The sequence below is a fragment of the Sus scrofa genome, chromosome 7, assembly GCF_054392235.1.
Source record: "Sus scrofa isolate SSC_HxYL_T2T_F1_AM1 chromosome 7, Sscrofa_HxYL_maternal_Yorkshire_Landrace_v2.0, whole genome shotgun sequence".
NCBI classification, from domain to species: domain Eukaryota; kingdom Metazoa; phylum Chordata; class Mammalia; order Artiodactyla; family Suidae; genus Sus; species Sus scrofa.
In genome coordinates this window covers 28732284-28755753 of record NC_139389.1, presented here as the reverse complement: position 1 = coordinate 28755753, position 23470 = coordinate 28732284, and the positions used below count along the sequence as shown (strand labels likewise).

Genomic DNA, 23470 nt, shown 5'->3' with positions numbered 1-23470 from the left:
GTATATACACAATGGAATACTACTCAGACATAAAAAAAGAATGACATAATGCCATTTCCAGCAACATAGATGGAACTAGAGACTCTCATCCTGAGTGAAATAAGTCAGAAAGACAAAGACAAATACCATATGGTAGCACTTATATCCGGAGTCTAATATATGGCACAAATGAAACTTTCCACAGAAAAGAAAATCATGGACTTTGAGAATAAACATGTGGTTGCCAAGGGGGAGGGGAAGGGAGTGGGGTGGATTGGTAGGCTTGGGGTTAATAGATGCAGACTCCTGCCTTTGGAATGGATTAGCAATGAGATCCTGCTGTGTAGTACTGGGAACTATGTCTAGTCACTTACGATGGAGCATGATAATGTGAGAAAAAAAGAATGTATACATATATGTGCAAATGGGTAACCATGCTGTACAGTAGAAAAAAATAAATTAATTAAATAAATAAATAAAAATAAAAGGGACAAGTTCGACAATGATATGGAGAAAAGGGGACCCTTGTACACTGTTGGTAGGAATGTAAATTGGTACAGCCACTATGGAAAATAGTATATAGGTTCTTCCAAAAATTAAAACTAAAATTAACATATGATATACCTCTGGATATAAATCCAAAGGAAATAAATCAGTATCTCAAAGAGATATTTGCACTCCCATGTTCATTATAGCATTAATCACAAAAGCCAAGATATGGAAACAACTATATGTTCATCAGTAGGTGAACACATAAAGAAAATACAGCATGTATATATCCAGTAGAAATTATTTGTCCTTGTAAAGGAAAGATAATTGTCATTTATAACAACATGTATTAAACCTAGAGAACATTATGCTAAGTGAAATAAGCCAGACATGCAAAAATAATGCTACATGATCTCATTTATACTTTTTAATTTAAATCAGAATGGCATATCCTGCTTTGTTGTACCAAATCTTATGAACTTACAACCCAAATATGACACAAGCAGTTTTAAAAATTATTTTCACGTCTCCCCAATCCCAAAGGAGATTAAAAAGTAATAATATAAAATGTTAAGATCAAGTTGCTTTAATATTACAACTAATGACTAATCATTTATTTTTCACTGGTGGCTCCTGCTCTGCCTTGAAAACGGCTGAGCTTAACTCACTGTCAAACCTGTCATTAAGTTTTTTCGTGGTTTTTTTGGGAGAGAGAATCTAAAAAATAATATTCATGTGAGCAGAGACTAGAATGGTATTTTCCAGGAGGCTGAAGGGTAGGACAAATCAGGAGATGTTGGTCAATAAAAATAAATAGTTTTATTTATGCAGGATGAATGGTGTTGAGCAGAGTACCATACATTGGGTACCAATCCCAGAGAAGGACTCCAAATGCTCTATTTCACCTTGGTAACAAATTTGCAAAGGAAAACAAAACACAGTCATGCACTGTGTTCAACAATGATTTACTCACACTGCGAAGAGATAGAGCATTATCAGCTCCAACTGTGTGTATTAATTAGTCTTTCATGACTATTCAGCCAATGCAGGGCAATTGTGCTATAACATGAGGACCTCCCAACTCCTCTGTGAGTTTGAAATACTGAAAGTTAGGTGGGTGCCTGAGGACCATTGATATTCACACTTAAGCACATCAAAAGAACATTCATGTAGCTTGAAACATGGAAAGATACTCCAGTTAAGGCGATAAGCCCTGCACAGGTAGTATAGGTTATTTCTTGATGAGGAAGTGTTCCCAGCCCATGGTCCATTCTTATGCAAATGAGTGGGGGCCAAAAGACTATACACGTAAGACTGTCCCAACAAATAAATTCTAGAGATGTAATATACCATATGGTGAGTATAGGTAGTAATACTATATTGCATACTTGACTTATGCTAAAGAACTTAAGTATTTTCACTACGAAAAGAAAGATAACTATGACAGTTGATAGATATCTTAATTAGACTGATAGTGGTAACCATTTTGAAGTGTATATGTCAAAACAATGTTGTGCATCTTAAATATGGACAGTTAGGAATTGAATCATTGAAAAACAAACAACAGAGGGAATAAGGGCATAAACTCCAACTGGACATATTTTAAAGACTGAGAGATTTCAATATTTGCCTAATAAGACTTCTGTAAGAAGGGGATGGAGGGGTTGGTGAAGAAGCAATATTTGAAGGAATTGCAGTTGTGATATCCCAGTACTGAAGGAAGACAGACACTCTTGGGTTGAAGATGCACTCAGAATATTGTGCAGGATATATAAAAATAAATCGACCTTAGACATACCATAGTAAAGCTGAGGAATTTCAGGGAAAAGTAGCCACTATAAACAGCTTTCAGGAGACCTGCAAAGGGATGACTTAGCTAAGAGCCCACTCCTCAATGTCAACAATAAGATCTAGGAGAAAATGAAAGGAAGTAACTGTCAACTTGAATTTTATACATGGTCAAACTATCATTCATAGATGATGGTACAATAAAGACATTTTCAGTTATAAGAGGACTAACAGGGTATATGCTACTCACAGATTCTCCCTTTCTAAAAGAACTCAACTGAGTTACAGCCAAGCATGGAGGTTTAGCGCATGGACTTGGGAACTCAATTCTTTAGTGCACATACCAGCTCACTACCTACTGCACAACATTGAGCAATGTCAGAGTGCCTCCGTTTCCTCATCTGCAAAATGGAAATAACTAATAGTGTCCTTTGTGAGAATTAAATTAGTTTACATATGCAAAGTGCTTAGAATAATTTATTTGTACATCCAACATTAGGACACCTACATATGTAAAGCAAGTAATAAAAGTCTTGGGAGTTGCCATTGTGGCACAGTGAAAATGAATCTGACTAGAATCCATGAGGATATGGGTTAGATCCCCAGCCTAGCTCAGTGGGTAGGGGATCCAGCGTTGCTGTGAGCTGTGGTGTAGGTCACAGATGTGGCTCAGGTCCTGCATCGCTATGGCCAATTAGACTCCTACCCTGGGAACTCCCGTGTGCCACAGGAACAGCCCTAAAAAGCAAAAAATGAAAATAAAAAATAAAAAAATAAAAACCTGAAAGGATGAAAGACACAGCAATGCAATTATAGTAGGCCACGTCAACATCCACTTTCATACATAGATAGATCATCCAAACAGAAAAATCAATAAGAAAATAGTGAATTTAGATGACATATTAGACTTAATGGACTTAACAGACATATACAGACCATTCCATCCAAAGGCAGCAGAATATACCTTGTTTTCAAGTGCATATGGAACATTATATAGGCTATATCACAGCCACAAACAAGTCTTAATTTTAAGAAGAGTAAAATAACATCAAGCATATTTTCTGACCACAATGATACAAAACTAGAAATCAATCAATCACATAAAGGAAACCAGAAAAACTACAAATAGGTGAAGATTAACATTTGCTGAACAACCAATGGATCAAAGCAGAAATCAAAAGAAAAATAAAAATCACTTTTAGGTAAATGAAAATGGAAATACAACATACCAAAATACATGGGATGCAGCAATTGCAGGGTTTTTTTGGGGGGAGGGGCTGCACCTGCAGCATGCATAAGTTCCCAGGCCATGGATTGAACCCAAGCCACAGTGGTGACCCAAGTCACAGCAGTGACAACACTGGATCCTTAACCACTAGGCCCCAGGGAACTCCAGAAATTGTAGTTCTAAGAAATAAGTTCATAGAGATTCTTACCTCAAGAAACAAGAACAAAAACTCTCAAGTGAAATGTGTGTCTTTGTACCTCAAGAAACCTGAAAAAGAAGAAAAAACAAAGGCCAAATAATGGAAGGAAATAACAAAGATTAGAGCCGAAATAAATAGATACCAAAAGACAATAATAATGATCAATAAAACTAAGAGCTTTTTTTGAAAAGATTAGCAAAATAGATAAAACTTTGACTAGACTAGACTGGACTAACCAAAAAAAAAAAAAGAGAGAGAGAGAGACAAAGAGACAGAGAGCAGGAGAAGACTGAAAGAAATAAAATTAGAAATAAAAAAGAGAAGATATTATTACAACTGATACCATAGAGATAAAAAGGATTATCCAAAAAGGAGAAGAGGAAGGGAACACTTCCAAATTCATTTTATGAGGTTAGCAAAACAGAGGTACCAAAACCAGACAAGGACACCACTAGGAAAAAAAAATTAGAGGGCAATATTCCTAATGATCATAGACACAAAAATCCACAACAATATATTAGCAAACCAAATTAAATAATACATCAAAGAATTATATATTATGATCAAATAGGATTATCCCAGTGATGCAAGGATGGTTCAACATCTACAAGACAATCAATATGATACATCATATTAACAAAATGAAGGAAAATTTTATGATAATCTCAATAGTTGCGTAAAAGGCTTTTGACAAAATTCCACATCCCTTAGATAATGCTCAAGAAAGTGAGTATAAAAGGGACATTTAATTTTACTTATGTTTTTACAGGGATTAGAATTTATGAATATATCACATTAATTTATATAGCACATGTGATATGAATAATGCTAATGTATAATTATTGGTGGATAACTGCCACTACCGCATGCTTATTAACTTTTGAATGATCTGTCATTCATATACATATATAGATATAAATATGTAGATTTGCATTTTATTTTCATAATGGTAGCAAGTCCAAGCAAGATGAGTAATTGGCATTGGATATTCCAGATAAAATCTTATTCCACTGAAAAAAGGACACAATGAACTTCTTTGCAGAACAGATACTGACTCACAGACTTTGAAAAACTTATGGTTTCCCAAGGAGAGAGATTGGGCGAGTGAGGGGATGCTGGGGGTTTAGGATGGAAATGCTATATCACTACAGCTATAAATGTAATAAATTCATTGAGTAATATTAAAAAAAAACAGCTTTCCTAAAAAAAAATCTTATTCCATTTGTCTTGGAATAAGACAACGTATTTTTCACAGAAAGCAGGAGATAAAATCAGAATTATTACAGTTGGTGAAGAGGCTTTTGGAATTTTCTTTCCAGGGCTCAGAATATAGGTAATTTTGCTCCAGAGAGAAAAATGCAGACGTGTTTCAACTTTTTCCTCCTCTCTTCCTAATATTGGCCTGTCTGTCTTTTCTTTCTTTCTTCCTTCCTTCCTTCCTTTCATTTTTTCTTTGTTAGGGCTATACCTGCAGCATAAGGAAGTTCCCAGGCTAGGGGTCAAAACAGAGCTGCAGCTGCCAACCCATGCCACAGCCACAGCAATGCAGGATCTGGGCCCTATCTCCAACCTACATGGCAGTGTACAGCAATGCTGGATCCTTTAACCCACTGAGCAAGGCCAAGGATCAAACCCACATCCTCAAGGATACTAGTTAGTCAGATTCTTAACCTGCTGAGCCACAACTGGAACTCCTAGTCCTTCATTTTGAATGAATTGGTTCTTCTTTTCTTTTTCAAATAGGTGCATTAAGAAGTAAGTATTATTAACTCATTGCAATCTGTGCACATAGCCTTTGTTTCATCTGATTGTTCTACATTTTTATTCAACTGTTTATGAACATCTTCCTTAATAAACTTCAAAAAACTCCCCTTGCAACTTTCTGCCTTAAAAAAAAAAAAAAGCCTGTGGGAGTTCCCATTGTGGTGCAGTGGAAATGAATCCAACTGGTATCCATGAAGATGCAGGTTCAATCCCTGGCCTTGCCCAGTAAGCTGTGGTGTAGGTCACAGATGCGGCTTGGATCCCATGTTGCTATGGCTCTGGCTGTAGCATAGGCCAGCAGCTGTAGCTCTGATTTGACCCCTAGCCTGGGAACTTCCACATGCCTCAGGTGTGGCCCTGAAAAAAAAAATCTGTGAATTCAAGAATATGTACTAACCTTCTGAAAACTAAGTGGAAATGTTGAAGGGATTTAAATGAAACCTAAAGTCACATTTATGAAACAAACAAAATAAAAAAAATTAAGGCAAGGCAACATCTGTCAAATATTTTGCTTTTGTTGCCTTTAAAACAAATTTGGAAAAATATTTTGTAAACTGTTTTACGTACAACTTAAACTAAACCTCAACAAGTTAGCATTTTAAGGATTTCATTGCATTTTCTTGTAGATATTATAAGATAAAACTGTCACTATCCAGCAGAGTACAGGGCACCAGTTAGCAAAGCCAAAGGAGCAGGGCATACACTGGATGTCAGTCCCAGGAAAGAATTCTAAATACTTCTGCCCACTGCATTTTGGTATCAGAGTCACCAGGAAGAGCACAAAGCACTGCATGGAACAATGGAAGTTACACAGAAAATAGACAAAGATCATCTTCAGGGAGTTCCCACTGTGGCGCAGCAGAAACAAATCTGACTAGGAACCACGAGGTTGTGGGTTCGATCCCTGGCCTTGCTCAGTGGGTTAAGGATCCAGCATTGCCGTGAGCTGTGGTGTAGGTCACAGGCATGGCTTGGATCCTGTGTTGCTGTGGCTGTGGTGTAGGTCAGCAGCTGCAGCTCCAATTCGACCCCTAGCCTGGGAACCCCCATGTGCTGCAGGTGCAGCCCTAAAAAAGACCAAAAAAAAAATCATCTTCAGCAGTGTTTGTTGGTCCCTGACAGCCAGCAGGTCTCTCCTGGTGGCTGACTCAAGTGTAATTTGCTTACATGCACCCCTCTTGTGCTGTAGTGGAAAGACCCACACCCTCCCCTCAGATGACAGATATAAACGTGGGGTTGGCCAAGTACTATATAATGCACATGCTTTAAGTAGAGATAAAAAAGAGTTCATTGAGCCTGAAACAGGGAAAGATATTCAACACAAGATGGTAAACCCAATGCAGGCTGTGTGGGCTCTTGTCAAGCAGGTTTTCTAATGCCAAGGATAATTCTTCTATGACTAGCCAGGGTTGATAAACTACTAAAGGACTACCTTTCCCAACATTCACTGCTTTATTTTATATATAGTGTGATCAATTCAAAAGTACATGAATATGCATTTCCATCCTACTCAGACATTTTAAAAAAATTTTTTACCACAATCAACTCATATTTTATTTTTCCCAAATCAAATTCAGCCTCAATTTTATTTTCTTTTTTGTTTATTAAAAGATTTGGGGTTAAAATGATGTCACTCAATTCTTTGAATTTCTTTTGAGGTAAAAGCTAAAATTCAAAGAGTGTTTACCAAAGGTAATTTTAAAAGTTCTACCTACTGTCAGTTCAATTCATTGCAGTTTTGATAAAGGCAAAGAATTAAAAACCACCAAACCTGCACAAAGACGTGTGCTGACACATTACAGTCATTCTCTTTCTCAATGATTTAACATTGTCTAGAAAGTCTTTGGCAAGGTTTATAGATTGACTACTACTTGTGCAAATTGCATTTTCACTTAAAGACACCATGCTTAATCTAGCATACCTATAAAAATTGGGGAAATTAAAATATCAACTTTATGTACTACTAATGAGATACTATTTGTAACAAAATTATTTTATTAAATATATATTTGGTCCAAACTTTGAATTTTCTAAATATATAAGAAAAATATATCATGCATGAGATAAGTTTGTAGTTGGTCTCTCTGACGCTTCTTTTTTTTTAAATTTTTGGGAGGTATACTTGATTTACAATATTGTAGTAGCTTTAGGTTTAGAGCAAAGTGAATCAGTTGTACATATATATATATATATATATATTCTTTTTCCCATACAGATTATTACAGATCACTGAGTAGACCTCCCTGTGCTATATAGTAGGTCCCTATTAGTAATCTTTCCTATATATAGTAGTGTTCATGTGCTGATCCCCTCCTCCAAATTTATTCCTGCCCCCTCAGTTTCCCCTTTGGCAGCCCTAAGTTTGATCTGGACATCTTAGAGTCTGTATCTGTCCTTTTGTATCATTCTTGTTAGATTCTACATATAAGTGATATCATACGACATTTGTCCTTGTCTGACTTATTTCACTCAGTATGATAATCTCCAGTTGCATCCATGTTGCTGTAAATGGCACTATTTCATTTTTTATGACTGAGTAATATTTCACGAATATATGTACCACATCTTCTTTATTCAGTCCTCTGTCAATGGACATTTATGTTGTTTCCATGTCTTGGCTATTGTAAATAGTGCTGCAATGAACACTGGAGTGCATGTATCTTTTCAAATTATACTTTTCTCTAGATATATGCCCAGGAACAGGATTGCTGGGTCATGTGGTAGTTCCATATTAAGTATTTTAAGGAACTTCCATACTGTTCTCCATTGTGGTGGCAGCAATTTACCTTCCCACCAACTGTGTAGGAGGGTTCCCTTTTCTCTATACGCTCTTCTTCAACAACCTCCTATTATTCAAAAATTTGTGAAAATTCACTTGTTTTTCTCTGCTTTCATAACAAACATTGCAAATTTTCAATTTTTGTTTGTCTTACATTTTTCCCATTGTCTTTATCATACCAATTTATACTGCATTGACAATTTTAATTTATATTATTTTTTTGTTTTTATGTCCCTCTATATGTACACAGCCTATTACCTTTTTTTGTTTCAGAAGAACTTTAGTAAGACATTGCCAAATTTCTAAGACTGACTTTTCTTTAGCGATGAGTTTCAAACAAATGAGATTTTTCTTGTCATTGCCTGATCCATTACCTCTTAACCTACTCTTACCATTGCTCTTTGTTCTCATGAATTTCAAGTTATGCAATTTTTTTTTGCTTCCTGGAACTCCCCCATAGTAATAACCCTTCTCGTCCTCTCCCTCCACCTCTTTTTCTCCCCTTCCTTTCATTTGCTATATATTCTTAGGCTTCTTCTATCTCACAGATATTTATCATAATTTCATTTTAAGGTTGTTAAGATAAAATGATGAGGTTAAGAAGAATGTGCTTTTATATTCATGATATCTTATAAAACACTTCCCTTTACTTGCATTCTCCAGCACATACTCTGAACTGGAGTGCTCATTGATGCGCACATGATTATATCCTAATTCTTAAGGGAACAGATCAATGTCAAAGTATCTGAGTTAACTTCATTATTCTATTGGCCTTTTGAACACTCTTAACTTACTGTAGTCAGCACTATTCATTGAATACTAAATCTGTGTGTATGTGTTCACTTGAAACTGGGTAGGATTAATTTTAAATATGAAATTTTCAATAAATTTGAATTCTCCATCTAGTTCTCCCCCATGATATTTACATTTACCTGACTTTTTCTTCTCAGAAGAATGTCAGAAAAAAAAAATGGTGAAGTTACTGCTATCCCATTACTCTTGATCCCCTTTAAAATGACTGGTTCAACATTTAATATTGCCTGACTTTTCATCTATTTAGTTTGTGTCAGCATGCCTTTCTCCTGCATGTCATGCCTGGTATCTCCACCTCAATATTTTGTGTTGGACTTGTCCCACGTTAATTCTGTCCATTTCTGTTTGTCTACCTCCTCTACTTTTCCATTCATTCTCTTTTCAGTGCATTCCATGTCTTCCCAATAAGGACTGACTTCTTCTGTCTTTCAGGCACTTGCCACAATTTCGTGAAGAAGATGGTGAGATGAAAGGCATTTAGCTAATAGGGAGACAGTTTCTATTTTATATATATGTTTCTAGAAAACATCCAAAATATAGTGGCTCTGTCAGTTATTCCAAGTTAGAGGAGCCATTACTACATAACTGATACCTCTTCAAAGACTTAAGTGATAGGAGAAGGCACCATAACTGCTGAGTTACTTTTTCCATTGTCCTTTCAAAGCCTAAGTAATACATGATATCATTCATTGGTCAAGAGTGAACTTTTTTTTTGGTACTTTAAAAAAAATTAATTATAGTTGATTTACAATGTTCTGTCAATATCTGCTATACAGCAAATTGACCCAGCTATACATATATGTGTGTGTGTGTGTGTGTGTGTGTGTGTGTGTGTATACACATTCTTTTGCTCTCATTATCCTACATCATGTTCCATCACAAGAGACTGGATATAGTTTCCTGTGCTATACAGCAAGATCTCATTGCTTATCCACTACGAATGTAATAGTTTGCGTCTACTGACCCCAAACTACCAGTCCACTCTGCTCCCTCCCCCTCCCCCTAGGCAACCACAGGTCTGTACTACAAGTCCATGAGTTTCTTTCTTTTTTATAGATAGGTTCATTTATGCCATATATTAGGTTCCAGATATAAGTGATATCATATGGTATTTGTCTTTCTCTTTCTGACTTCCTTCATTTAGTATGAGAGTCTCTAGTTTTATCCATGTTGCTACAAATGGCATTATTTGGTTCTTTTTTATGGCTGAGTAGTATTACATTGCACATATATACCATTTTTTCTTAATGCATTCATCTGTCAATGGACATTTAGGCTGGTCTTGGTCATTATGCATATGTTGCAATGAACATACAGGTGCATGTATCTTTTTCAAGGAAAGTTTTGTCCATATATGTGCTCAGGAGTGGGATTTCTGGGGCATATTGTAGTTCTATATATAGTTTTCTGAGATACCTCCATACTGTTTTCCATAGTGGTTGTACCAACTTACACGTCCAACAACAGTGAAGGAGGGTACCCTTTTCTCCACACCCATTCCAGCATTTGTTATTTGTTGACTTGTTAATGATGGCCATTCTGACAGGTGTGAGGTGGTACTTTGTAGTTTGATTTGTATTTCTTTAATAATTTGTGATGTTAATAATTTTCTCATGTGCCTGTTGGCCATATCTTCTTTGTATATCTTCGTTGGAGAAATGTCTCTTCAGGTCTTTTGCCCATTTTTCCACTGGGTTGTTGGCTTTTCTGGTGTCGAGTTGTACAAGTTGCTTGCATACTTTAGAGATTAAGCCCTTGTCAGTTGCATCATTTGAAACTATTTTCTCCTATTCTGTAGGTTGTCTCTGTGTTTTTGTTGTTGTTGTTTTATGGCTTCTTTCACTGTGCAAAACTTGTCAGTTTGATTAGGTCCCACTGGTTTATTTTTGTTATTATTTCTGTTGCCTTGGGAGACTGACCTAAGAAAACATTTGTATGGTTGATGTCAGAAAATGTTTTGCCTATGTTCCCTTCTAGGAGTTAAGCGTTGTGTTAAGATATATTCCCTCTATAACCACTTTGAACAATTTTTTTTACTTGTATAATGATCATAACAATCTGATTTCACAGGATTTCCATCCCACAGCCCAAGCATATCACCCCACCCCACAAACTGTCTCCTCCAGAGACCATAAGTTTTTCAATGTCTGTGAGTCAGCATCTGTTCTGCAAAGAAGTTCAGTCTGTACTTTTTTCAGATTCCACATGTCAATGAAAGCATTTGATGTTGGTGTCTCATTGTATGTCTGACTTCACTTAGCATGATAATTTCTAGGTCCATCCATGTTGCTAACAATACTGTTATTTCATTCCTTTTAATGGCTGAGTAATATTCCATTGTGTATATGTACCACATCTTCTTGGCCATTCCTCTGTCGATGGGCATTTAGGTTGTTTCCATGTCTTGTCCATTTTAAATAGCGCTGCAATGAACATCAGAGTACATGTGTCTTTGTGAGTCATGGTTTTCTCTGGATAGATGCCCAGGAGTGGGATTGCTGGATCAAATGGTAGTTTCTATGTTTAGTTTTCTGAGGAATCTCCATACTGTTTTCCACAGTGGTTGCACCAATTTACAATCCCACCAACAGTGGAATAGGGTTCCTTTTTCTCCCCACCCACTCCAGCATTTATTGTTTGTAGACTTTTGGATGATGGCCATTCTGGCTGGTGTAAGATGGTACCTCATAGTAGTTTTGATTGGCATTTCTCTAAAAATGAGTGATGCTGAATATCTTTTTATGTGTTTTTTGGCCATCTGTATGTCTTCTTTGGAGAACTGTCTGTTTAGCTCTTTAGCCCATTTTTTGACGGGGGTGTTTGTTTGGTTTTGGTTTTTTTTTGGTTTTTTTTTTTTTTTTTTTTTTGGTATGGAGCTGTAGAAGGTGTTTATAGATTTTGGAGATGAATCCCTAGTTAGTTGCTTCATTTGCAAAGATTTTCTCCCATTCTGTGGGTTGTCTCTTTGTTTTGTTTAGGGTTTCCTTTGCTGTGCAGAAACTTTTAAGTTTGATTAGGTACCATGTGTTTATTTTTGTTTTTACTGTCAATACTCTAAGAGGTGGATCTGAGAAGATGTTGCTGTTGTTTATATCAGAGAATGTTTGGCCTATGTTTTCCTCTAAGATTTTGAGAGTGTCTGGTCTTCTATCTAGGTCTTTAATCCATTTGGAGTTTATTTTTTTGAATGGTGTTAGGGAGTGTTCTAATTTCTTTCTTTTCCATGTGGCTGTCCTGTTTTCCCAGCACCACTTATTGAAGGGGCTGTCCTTTCTCCATTGTATATCTTGCCTCCTTTGTCATAGATTAGTTGGCTATAGGTGCATGGGTTTAATTCTGGGCTTTCTATCCTGTTCCACTGATCTATAGTTCTGTCTTTCTGCCAGTACCATACAGTTTTGATGATTGTTGCTTTGTAGTATAGTCTGAAGGCTGGGAGCCTGATTCCTCCAGCTCCATTTTTCTTTTTCAGGATGTCTTTGGCTATTCTGGGTCATTTGTGCTTCCAAACAAACTTTAAAATATTTTGTTCAAGTTCTGTGAAAAATGTCCTTGGTAATTTGATAGGGATTGCATTGAATCTGTAGATTGCCTTGGGTTGTAGAGTTATTTTGATAATATTAACTCTTCCAATCCACGAGCATGGTATATCTTTCCATCTATTTGTATCATCTTTGATTTCTTTCATCAGTGTCTTATAGTTTTCAGAGTACAGGTCTTTTGTCTCTTTAGGTAGGTTTACTCCTAGGTACTTTATTCTTTGGGATGTGATGCTAACTGGGATTGCTTCCCTAATTTCTCTTTCTGATCTTTCATTGTTAGTGTATAGAAATGCCATTGATTTCTGTATATTAACTTTGTATCCTGCGACTTTGCCAAATTCATGGATGAGCTCTAATAGTTTTCTGGTCGAGTCTTTAGGATTCTCTAGGTATAGTATAATGTCATCTGCAAATAGGGATAGTTTTACTTCTTCCTTTCCGATGTGGATTCCTTTTATTTCTCCCACTTCTCTGATTGCTATGGCTAGGACTTCCAAAATTATGTTGAAGAGTAGTGGCGAGAGCGGATATCCTTGTCTTGTTCCTGATCTCAGTGGGAATTCTTTCAGCTTTTCACCACTGAGAATGATGTTCGCTGTGTGTTTGTCATATATGGCCTTTATCATGTTGAGGGAGGTTCCCACTATGCCCACTTTCTGAAGGGTTTTATCAGAAATGGGTGTTGGATTTTGTCAAAGGCTTATTCTGCATCTATAGAGAGGATCATATGGTTTTTTGTTTGTTTGTTTTTGTTTGTTTTTTTTTTAATTTTTTCCCACTGTACAGCATGGGGATCAAATTATTCTTACATGTATACATTTTTCCCCCACCCTTTGTTCTGTTGCATTATGAGTATCTAAACATAGTTCTCAATGCTACTCAGCGGGATCTCCTTGTAAATCTATTCTAAGTTGTGTCTGATAAGCCCAAGCTCCCGATCCATCCCACTCCCTCCCTCTCCCATCAGGCAGCCACAGTCTATTCACCAAGTCCATGATTTTCTTTTCTGTGGAGATGTTCATTTGTGCTGGATATTAGATTCCACTTATAAGTGATATAGTATGATATTTATCTTTGTCTTTCTGGCTCATTTCACTCAGTATGAAATTCTCTAGGTCCATCCATGTTGCTGCAAATGGCATTATTTTGTTCTTTTTTTATGGGTGAGTTGTATTCCATTGTGTATATATACCACATCTTCCTAATCCAATCATCTGTTGATGGACATTGAGTTGTTCCCATGTCCATGCATGTGTCTCTTTTATGTAGAGCTTTGTCCGGATAGATGCCCAAGAGTGGGATTGCGGGGTCATATGGAAGTTCTATGTATAGATTTCTAAGGTATCTCCAAACTGTTCTCCATAGTGGCTGTACCAGTTTACATTTCCACCAACAGTGTAGGAGGGTTCCTTTTTCTCCACAACCCCTTCAGCACTTGTTATTTGTGGATTTATTAATGATGGCCATTCTGACTGGTGTGAGGTGGTATCTCATGGTAGTTTTGATTTGCATTTCTCTAATAATCAACGATGTTGAGCATTTTTTCATGTGCTTGTTGGCCATCTGTATATCTTCCTTGGAGAACAGTCTATTCAGGTCTTTTGCCCATTTTTCCATTGATTGATTGGTTTTTTTGCTGTTGAGTTGTATAAGTTGCTTATACATTCTAGAGATTAAGCCCTTGTCCATTGCATCATTTGAAAGTATTTTCTCCCATTCTGAAAGTTGTCTTTTTGTTTTCTTTTGGGTTTCCTTTGCTGTGCAAAACCTTTTCAGTTTGATTAGGTCCCATGGGTTTATTTTTGCTCTAATTTCTATTGCTTTGGGAGACTGACCTGAGAAAATATTCATGACGTTGATGTCAGAGAGTGTTTTGCCTATGTTTTCTTCTAGGAGTTTGATGGTGTCCTGTCGTATATTGAAGTCTTTCAGCCATTTGGAGTTTATTTTTGTGCATGGTGTGAGGGTGTGTTCTAGTTTCATTGCTTTGCATGCAGCTGTCCAGGTTTCCCAGCAATGCTTGCTGAATAGACTTTCTTTTTCCCATTTTATGTTCTTGTCTCCCTTGTCAAAGATTAATTGACCAAAGGTGTCTGGGTTTACTTCTGGGTCCTCTATTCTGTTCCATTGGGCTGTCTGTCTGTTTTGATACCAGTACCACACTGTTTTGATGACTGTGGCTTTGTAGTATTTCTTGAAGTCTGGGAGAGTTATGCCTCCTGCTTGGTTTTTGTTTCTCAGGATTGCTTTGGTGATTCTGGGTCTTTTGTGGTTCCATATAAATTTTTGGATTGTTTGTTGTAATTCTGTGAAAAATGTCCTGGGTAATTTGATAGGGATTGCATTGAATCTGTAGATTGCTTTGGGTAGTATGGCCATTTTTACAGTATTGATTTTTCCAATCCAGGAACATGGAATATCTTTCCATTTCTTTATATCTTCTTTGATTTCTTTGATTAAAGTTTTATAGTTCTTGGCATATAGGTCCTTTACCTCCTTGGTCAGGTTTATTCCAAGGTATTTGATTTTTTTGGAGTGCAATTTTAAAAGGTATTGTATTTTTGTATTCCTTTTCTAATATTTCATTGCTGGTATACAGAAATGCAACTGACTTCTGAATGTTAATCTTATATCCTGCTACTTTGCTGAATTTATTAATCAGTTCAAGGAGTTTTGGGGTTGAGTCCTTAGGGTTTTCTATGTAGAGTATCATGTCATCTGCATACAGTGACAGTTTGATCTCTTCTCTTCCTATATGGATGCCTTTTATTTCTTTTGTTTGTCTAATTGCTGTGGCTAGGACTTCCAAAACTATGTTGAAGAGCAGTGGTGAGAGTGGGCATCCCTTCCTTGTTCCCGATTTGAGTGAGAAGGCTTTCAGTTTTTCCCCACTGAGGATTATATTTGATGTGGGTTTATCATAAATGGCTTTGATTATGTTCAGGAATGTTCCCTCTATACCCACTTTGGCGAGGGTCTTGATCATGAATGGATGTTGAACTTTGTCAAATGCTTTTTCTGCGTCTATTGAGAGGATCATATGATTTTTGACATTTCTTTTGTTAATGTGGTGTATGACGTTGATTGATTTGCATACGTTGAACCATCCTTGTGAACCTGGGATGAACCCTACCTGGTCATAATGTATAATTTTTTGATATGTTGTTGGATTCTGTTGGCTAAGATTTTGTTGAGAATTTTTGCATCTATATTCATCAAAGATATTGGGCGATAGTTTTCTTTTTTGGTGGTATCTTTTTCTGGTTTTGGAATTAGGGTGATGGTGGCATCATAGAATGTCTTTGGGAGTATTCCTTCTTCAACCTTTTGAAAGAGTTTAAGGAGGATGGGCACCAGTTCCTCTTTATATGTTTGATAGAATTCACCTGTGAAGCCATCTGGTCCTGGACTTTTTTGAGAAAGGCCTGTATTGCTATAAATTTCCCTCTGAGCACTGCTTTCGCAGCATCCCATAGATTTTGAGAGGTTGTGTCTTCATTATCATTTGTTTCAAGGTAGTTTTTAATTTCCTTCTTGATTTCCTCATTGACCCATTGGTTTCTTAGTAGCATGTTGTTTAGTCTCCATGTAGTAGGTTTTTTCTCATTTCTTTTCCTGCGGTTGATTTCTAATTTCATGGGATTGTGGTCAGAGAAGATACTTGAGATAATTTCTATGCTCCTAAATTTGTTGAGGTTAGCTTTGTGTCCCAATATGTGGTCAATTCTTGAAAATGTTCCATGTGCATTTGAGACGAATGTGTAGTCTGATTTTTTTGGATGTAGTGTCCTGAAGATATCAATTAAGTCTATCTTTTCTAATGTTTCCTTTAGGATCTCTGTTGCTTTATTGGTTTTCTGTCTAGAGGATCTGTCCATTGGTGTGAGGGGGGTATTAAAGTCTCCTACTATGATTGTATTCCCATCAATTTCTCCCTTTATGTCTGTTAGTATTTGTTGTATGTATCTGGGTGCTCCTGTATTTGGGGCATATATGTTGACGATAGTAACATCCTCTCCTTGGATGGATCCCTTAATCATTAAGTAGTGTCCTTCTTTGTCTTTATGTCTTTGTCCTTATGTCTTGTTTTAAAGTCTATTTTGTCTGATATGAGTATTACAACTCCTGCTTTCCTGTCATGTCTATTGGTGTGAAAATTTTTTCCCACCCCTTCACTTTCAATCTATATGTATTCTTTGTCCTGAGGTGAGTTTCTTGTAGGCAGCATATTGAAGGTTTTTGCCTTTTTATCCACTCAGCCACTCTGTGTCTTTTGATTGGAGCATTCAGTCCACTGACATTTAAGGTGATAATTGATAGATGATTATTTATTGCCATTTTAAACCTCATGTTCCAGTTGATTCTATGGTTCTCCGTTCTTCCTTTCCTTTTTTCAGTTGGATGGTCTCCGGTTATTATCTGTTTGAGTGGGTTTTTTTTTCCATTTTTTTGTGAATGTAATATTTGGTTTTGGCTTGTGGTTGCCCTGTTTTTTTAGTGTGCTAACCCCTTCCTACAATTGTGTGTTTTAGCCTGATGGTCCCATAGGTTCAAACACTTCATTACTATATTAAAATAAAGATGAGAAACAAACGAACAAGCAAAAAAAGGGTCTATTTATTTCCTAACATCCCTTGCCCACATTTTATGATTTTGATGACTCTTTTTTTTTCTTTTTAATTTTATTTTGTTTGAAACATGTTCATGATTAAATCTGTATGCTGGCTTATTTGAGTGACTGCTCTCTGATTGTGGTTTCCTCAATCCTAGTTCTTCCTCTTCTTTTTTTTTTTCTTTTTCCTCCCTTTCTTTCCTTCCTTTCTTTTTGGTTTAGAGAAGCCCTTTCAGTATTTCTTTTAGCCTGGGTTTTGTATTGCTGTATTCTTTTAGCTTTTGTTTGTTGGAAAACATTTTTATTTCTCCTTCTATTTTAAATGATATTCTTGCTGGATAAAGTATTCTAGGTTGCATATTTTTTCCTTTTAGCACTTTAAATATCTCTTGCCATTCCCTCCTGGCCTGTAGTGTTTCTATAGAGAAATCAGCTGATATTCTTATGGGGGTTCCCTTGTAGGTAAGTAACATTCTGCTTTTCTCTTGCTGCCTTTAGAATCCTCTCTTTATCACTAACTTTGGCCATTTTTATTATAATGTGTCTTGGTGTGGGGTCTATTTGGGTTCAACTTGTTTGGGGCCCTCTGTGCTTCCTATATCCTGAACTCAGTATCCTTTTGATTTGGGAAGTTTCCAGCGATAATTTCTTCAAATATATTTTCCATTCCCTTATCTTTTTCTACTCCTTCTGGAATTCCTCTTATGCACAGATTGGCCCATTTTATATTATCCCATAGGTCTCTTATATTGCTTTCATGTTTTTTCATTTGGTTTTCTGTCTGCTGACCTGATTGGGTGATTTCCATTATTCTATCTTCCACATCACTGATTCATTCTTCTGCATTATTCATTCTGGTTTTTACTGCCCTTAGTTCAGTTCGTATCCCTGCAAATGAATGTTCTAGCTTTTCTTGGCTCCTCCTTATATTTTCTAGTTCCTTTCTGAGGGTGTCTGCATTATTGCTCATATCCTCTCTTAATTCCTTCAGTATTTTCACTATTTCTCTTTTGAACTCCAGGTCTGTCTGACTGCAGAGATCTGTTTCATTGTTGACTGTTTTAGGTGAGTTCTCCTGTTGGTTTAACTGGGGGCGGTTTCTCAGCTTCTTCATCTTGCTTGTTGTTTTCTTTTTCCTGGTGGAGTTGTACTCTCCATGGCCGGGCAGTGTTTGCCTTGTCACTGCCATGCAATGCTTCCTGTTGGTCAGGCTTCCTTGAGGCAGTATGGCTTTTCTGGAGGGTGTGCAGGGTTGATAGGGTCTCTCTGAAGCAAAGGAGGACTTCCTGAGGGCAGACAGGACTGGGAGGTCCACACCACGATGGGAGCAGATTTCATTCGGCCAAACAGAGCTTGCTGTGGTGTTTTTGGGCTGTATTGCTCTTGCAGGAGGCTGGTGGTGCTGGGCAGCTGTTCTGCAGGAGTGCAGTGCCCCCCCAAGGGCTATAGCAGCTATCTGGGTCTCTGAGAAACCAAGAGGCTCTTCCCCAGGGCAGCCCAACTCGGAAGGACTGTCTGAGAATGTAGGCAGATCTTTTCATGGCCTGGTCAAGCTTGTTCTAGATTTTCTGGGCAGCAGGGGCTCTTGCAGGGGGCTGGCGGTGCTGGGCAGCTGTTCTGTAGGAGTGTGGCCTCCCTCAAGGGCTGAAGCAGCTAGCTGGGCCACTGTGGACCCAAGAGGCTCTTCCCCAGGGCAGCCCGAATCAGAAGGACTGTCTGAGAATGTAGGCAGATCTTTTTACGGCCTGGCCAAACTTGTTCTAGCTTTTCTGGGCAGTGGGGGCTCTTGCAGGGGGCTGGCAGTGCTGGGCAGCTGTTCTGTGGGAGCACGGCAACCCCTGAGGGGTGGAGCGGCTAGCTGGGCCACTGTGAACCCAAGAGACTCTTCCTCAGGGCAGCCCAACTCTGAAGGACTGTCCGAGAATGTAGGCAGATATTTTCATGGCCCAGCCAAGCTTGTTCTAGCTTTCCTGGGCTGCAGGCCTTTTCCCGGGGGCTGGCGGCATTTGCTGCTGCTCCACAGGGGTGTAGCCCCTCCAAAGGGCAAGCAGGCCATCACAGGGACAGCCCTTGCAGTAGTAGGCTTCCAGCAATTGTTGAGGCCAGCCCTCCCGGATGGCAGGCAGCCCCAGGTCCAGCGTGTGCATAAGGGGTGGCAGGGGGGATGCACTGGGAAGCACATCTTTCTTATAGCTGGCGGGCCAGTAAGCTCACTGGGGTGTTGGGAGTATTCTATGGGGGCCCACCCCTTCTCTCCCCTCCCCAACACTGGCACAGACCCAGCTCTTCTCCCAGGTTCCCTCTGAAGTGGCTTTCAACTTCCCTGCCCTTAGCATATTTCTCCCTCCCCCTGTGAAGCTCCGCTTTCTAGTCTCCCAGGCTGTCTCTGCCAGGCTGTCTTGACAGACCGGTTCCCAGACCTCCCATGCAGCCTCTGCTCCACCCCGCCCCCAGCCCTTTCCTGGGAACTAAGCTCTGGAGCCAAGGTCTTGGTGCCGAGCCCCCACCCAAGCGTCTCAATTTTTGGTGACTGTGCCAGTAGTTCAGATGATCTGTTCGGTTCTTGCTCTGTTTTTCAGAACTCAGACTTACTGCTACACTCTTCTCTGTATCTGGAGATTCCTTCAGTTCAGTTGATCTTTCCGTGGAGTAGGTGACTTTCCAGGGTGTGGGACCCCTTTCTCCTCCACAGTTCCCTTTCGGGAGCACCTGTCCAGCTCAGATTCACCTTCTCTCACTCTCCTCTTTTCTCTTGTTTTACCTGGTAATGTCACGAGATTCTTGCCATTATTGGAGTTAAGGTTCTTCTGCCAGCGATTGGTTGCTGTTCTGTGCGAGTCGTTTATCCTGTAGATGTGTTTTTTGTGTGTGTTTGTGGGAGAGGGCGAGTGTGTCCCCCTACTCTTCCGCCATCTTGCCTCCTTCTCTCATATGGTTTTTCTTCTTCAGTTTGTTAATGTGGTGTATCACACTGATGGATTTGCATATACTGATGAAATCTTGCATCCCTGGGATAAATCCCACTTTATCATGATGTACAATCCTTTTAGTGTACTGTTGGAGGCAGTTTGCTAGTATTTTGTTGAGAATGTTTGCATCTATGCTCATCAGTGAAGTTGGCCTGTAGTTTTCTTTTTTTGTGGTATCTTTGATTTTGGTATCAGGGTGATGGTGCCCTCATAGAATGAGTTTAGGAGTATCCCTTCCTCTGCAGTTTTTTGGAATAGTTTCAGAAGGAGAGGTGTTAGCTCTTCTCTAAATGCTTGACAGAATTTGCCTGTGAAGCCATCTGGTCCTGGACTTTTGTCTGTTGGAAGGTTTTAATCACAGTTTCAATTTCAGTTCTTGTGACTGGTCCATTCTGGTTTAGTCTTGGAAGATTGTACTTTTCTAAAAATTTGTCCATTTCTTCTAGGTTTTCCATTTTATTGGCATACAGTTGTATATAGCAGTCTCTTATGATCCTTTGTATTTCTGTGATGTCCCTTGTTACTTCTCCTATTTCATTTCTAATTTCATTGATTTGAGTCCTCTCTCTTTTTTCCTTGATAAGTCTGACTAAGGGTTTATCAATTTTGTTGATGTTTTCAAAGAACCAGCTTTTCATTTCATTGATCTTTTCTATGGTTTTCTTCATTTCTATTTCATCGATTTCTGCTCTGATTTTTATGATTTCTTTCCTTCTACTAATTTTAGGTCTTGTCTGTTCTCTCTCAAGCTGCTTTAGATGTAACGTTAGCTTGTTTATTTGGGCTTTTTCTTGTTTCCTGAGGTGGGCTTGTATTGCTATAAACTTTCCTCTTAGAACGGTTTTTGTTGCATCCCATAGGTTTTGGAGTGTCATATCTTTGTTGACATTTGCTTCTGGGTATTTTTTAATTTCCTCTTTGATTTCTTCTGTGATCCATTGGTTGTTTAGTAGGATGTTGTTGAGTCTCCAAGTGTTTGTGTTTTTTGCAGTTTTTTTTTCTTTTTGTTGATTTCCAGTCATATAGCGTTGTAGTCAGAAAAGATGCTTAATATGATTTCAATTTTTTTAAAGTTACCAAGGTTGGATGTGTAGCCCAGGATGTGATCAATCTTAGAGAATGTTCCATGTGCACTTGAGAAGAATGTGTAATTCTGTTGCTTTTGGATGGATTGTCCTATAAATATATATTAAGTCCATCTGGTCTAATGCTTCATTCAGGGCCTGTGTTTCCTTATTGATTTTCTGTCTGGTTGATCTGTCCATTGCTGTAAGTGGGGAGTTAAAATCCCCCACCATGACTGTGTTATTGTTGATTTGTCCTTTTAAGGTTGTTAGCAGTTGCCTTATATATTGAGGTGAACCTATGTTGGGTGCATAGATATTTAAAATGAGTTATAGTTCTTCTTCTTGGATGGATCTTTTGATCATTAGGTAGTGATGTTCCTTGTCCCTTAAAATATTCTTCATTTTAAAGTCTATTTTGTCTGATATGAGTATTGCTACTCCAGCTTTCTTTTGATCCCCATTTGCATGAAATATTTTCTTCCATCCTCTCACTTTCAATTTGTATGTGTCCCTAGAAGTGAAGTGGGTCTCTTGAAGACAGCATATATATGGGTCTTGTTTTTGTATCCATTCTGCCAGTCTATGTCTTTTGATGGGGCATTTAGTCCATTCACATTTAAGGTAATTATTGATGTGTATGTTTTTATTGCCATTTTCTTGATTGCTTTGGATTTGTTTTTGTTGCTCTTTTTTTCTTTCCTTCTTCTCTTGTTCTTTTCTGCCTACAGAAGTTCCTTTAGTATTTGTTGTAAGGCTGGTTTAGTGTTGCTGAATTCTCTCAGCTTTTGCTGATCTGAGAAGGTTTTGACTTGTCCTTCAAATCTGAAGGAGAACCTTGCTGGGTAGAGTAATCTTGGTTGGAGGTTTTTTCCTTTCATCATGTCAAGTATATCATGCCACTCCCTTCTGGCCTGCAGAGTTGCTGTTGAAAAATCTGCTGATAGCCTTATTGGGGTTCCCTTGTATGTTATTTGTTTCTTTTCCCTAGCTGCTTTCAAGATTTTCTCTTTGTATTTAATTTTGGTCAGTTTGATTAGTATGTGTCTTGGAGTATTCCTCCTTGGTGTATTTTATATGGTACTCGTTGTGCTTCCAGGATTTGACTGAGTGATTCCTTTCCTGTGTTAGGGAAGTTTTCGGCTATTATCTCTTGGAATATTTTTTCTGTCCCCTTCTCTATCTCTTCTCCTTCTGGCACCCCTATAATACGGATGTTGGTGCGTTTCACATTGTCCCAGAGTTCTCTGAGACTCTCTTCATTTGTTTTCAATCTTTTTTCTCTTTTCTGTTCTGCATCCATGATTTCTACTAATCTGTCCTCAACCTCGCTTATTCGTTCTTCTGCCTCCTGTATTCTGCTGTTGGTGGGTTCTAATGAATCTTTTATTTCAGTTACTGTATTTTGCATCTCTTCTTGCTTAAGTTTTATATCTTGTATCTCTTTGCTCAGTGTTTCCTGTAAGTTATCCATCTTTGCCTCCAGTTTATTTCCAATGTCTTGCATCATCTTCAGCATCAACAGTCTAAAGTCTTTTTCCTGGAGGCTGAGAATCTCCTCATGGCTTAGCTGTTTTTCTGGGGTTTTTTCTTTCTCCCTCATCTGAGTTATAGTTCTCTGCCTTTTCATTCTTATAGGTTTTTGGTATGGTGACTTTTTTACAGATAATAGAGTTGTAGCCTCTCTTACATCTGGTGCCTGCCCCCCTGTGGCTGAAGTCGGTATGGGGGGCTTGCTGTAGGCTTCCTGATGGGAGGGGCTGATGCCTGCTCACTGGTAGGAGGAGCTGATTCCTATCCCTCTGGTGGGTGGGGCTTAGTCTCTGGATGGGATTAGAGGCAGCTGGGTGCCTGAGGGGTCTTTAGATAGCCTGTTTACTGAGGGGCAGGGCTGTGATCCCACCTGGATTGTTGTTTGCCCTGGGGCTTCTCAGCATTGACTGATATGTCGGGCCAGATTTTCTCAAAATGGCCACCTCCAGAGAAAGGCACACTGCTGCTGAATATTCCAGAGAGCTTTGTCCTTCCCTCACAACAAGCCACATTCACCTCTGTTTTCCCAGGATGTTCTCCAAGAACTGCAGTCAGGTTTGACCCAGATTCCTATGGAGACTTTGCTTTGCCCTGGGACCCAGTGCATGTGAAAGTCTGTGTGTGCCTTTTAAGAATGGGGCCTCTGTTTCCCCAAGTCCCTTGGAGCTCCTGCACACAATCCACTCTCACCGTCAATGCCAGATGCTCCAG

The 23470-nt window shown here is 38.5% G+C and overlaps 1 long non-coding RNA gene across 3 annotated transcripts in view; it reads right to left on the bottom strand.

The window, feature by feature from the left end:
• Positions 1–23470, bottom strand: part of LOC146401481 (uncharacterized) — a 366756-nt gene that overhangs the window by 144786 nt on the left and 198500 nt on the right. The window contains exons 4-5 of one of the 3 annotated variants that reach the window (XR_014809171.1): positions 3693–3751; positions 2267–2378 (exon numbers count right to left, since the gene is read on the bottom strand). This is a non-coding gene — a long non-coding RNA (uncharacterized LOC146401481). Of the gene's footprint in view, positions 1–694; positions 2379–3692; positions 3752–23470 lie in introns of those variants that run through there. The other 2 variants (XR_014809172.1, XR_014809173.1) reach the window with 2 other exon arrangements.